This window comes from Cynara cardunculus (genome assembly GCF_001531365.2).
Source record: "Cynara cardunculus var. scolymus isolate 2C chromosome LG 16, CcrdV1, whole genome shotgun sequence".
NCBI classification, from domain to species: domain Eukaryota; kingdom Viridiplantae; phylum Streptophyta; class Magnoliopsida; order Asterales; family Asteraceae; genus Cynara; species Cynara cardunculus.
This window is the reverse complement of record NC_037543.1, coordinates 14,796,685-14,798,292: the sequence shown is the minus strand read 5'-3', so window position 1 is coordinate 14,798,292 and position 1,608 is coordinate 14,796,685.

Below are 1,608 nucleotides of genomic sequence, written 5' to 3'. Positions count from 1 at the left end.
TCTGAAGAAGAAGTCACGATGAAAGAGATGATGAAGACTCTGGCTTTGATCACCAGAGAATATAGAAAGAGTGGTGAAAAGAAGGAGTACAAGAATGTCAACAGAACAAACATCACAGAGGGTGGTAGATCTGATGCAAGTGAGAAGGAGCAGAAGCCTTCATAGAAGGTAGAGGAGCAGAAGAAGGAAGAGACGAGAGAAGGATGCTTTAGATGTGGCAAGCCAGGCCACTTTGCTGCAAATTGTTGGTCAAAAGGGCCTAAGGCTCCTCAGAGGGGTCCAAGAGATGCAGCCTTCTACAAAAAGAAGACTGACTATTATCAACATAAGTCTCTACTAGCTCAATCTAGTGAGTTAGTAACTGATGAATCCTCTGACGAAGATGATCAGAAGGGTCTTCTTGCTTGGGAAGACTCAGACACAGAGGATGAGTTCTTCTGTGGAATGGTAAAGATCGACTCTGACTCCTCTGAATCAAATGACCAAGAGGTTTCTACTTCCTACTCTTCTGAATCAATTGATCTATACACAGAGATCATTGATAATCTTGATTCGTATTATTTGGAACATTACAAGCTAAAAGAAAAACTTTCTCTTTGTGAAAAAGAAGTCATTCTTCTCACAGAGGAAGGAAATAGATTTTTTAAAATGTTCGAAGAAGCTCAAACAAATTATGTAAATTTGGAAAAATCTTCAAAAGAAAGGTTGCCGAAATTCAAAAGGAGTTGAAAAACAAGGTTGAGGAGATAAGGAAGTTGGAGCATGAGAAATGCAATGTTACTTCTGTCAAAGAATTCTTCCAAAAAGAAAGAGAATTTTTGCACCAAGATGTTCTTGACAGAGAGCTCAAAATTAGAAAGTTTCAAGAGGCTCAAAATGTTTATAAAAAGATAAAAGTTAATATGGGCAGAAGAGGTCTGGGGTTCTCAGAATTTGAGAACAAACCTGGTTTTAAATCCAGCAAAACTCTTGAGAGTACCTTTAGATCCTCAAAGAATCTTAAAATTAATATTCCTAACACAAAGTCAATTTTCAAAAGAAGAAGGCTGTTGGTTGCTCCAGACACAGAAACTTGTTTAACAATGGAAAATGTTGCTTTTGAAGACTATATTGACTCTTTCTCACCTTCTAAAAAGAATGATTCCATTCCAAGGAGATTTATGAGACAGAGTCAGATAGGAATTTTTAAGTTTGGACAACCAGAAACTCAAATAAACTGTGCTTTTGTGTGTACTATTCATCCTCTTGAGAGAAAGTTATCCTCAGAGGCTCTTGAATTTTTTCCAAAACACATCACAGAGCCTTCTGAAAATGAGTCTCTTTATAAAAAGGTGTTTGTCATAGAGCTCTCTGAAAATGATACGTCTACGCATGAATATGCCTCAGATCATGAAGAAAGTCCTACACATGTGTAGAAACAAATATTGATCTTGAGAAAAGAAAGAAGGAAAATCAAAGACAAAGTAACTTTCAATGCTCTTCCTCTGCAACTCAAAGACCAATTTACACTTGGCAATAATTGAGAAAATGGCCTCAATCTAACACTGCTTCTGTCTCAGTGATTGCAGGAAAACCAAAGAGGGGATCAATATAGAAGAGTTTTAAAAA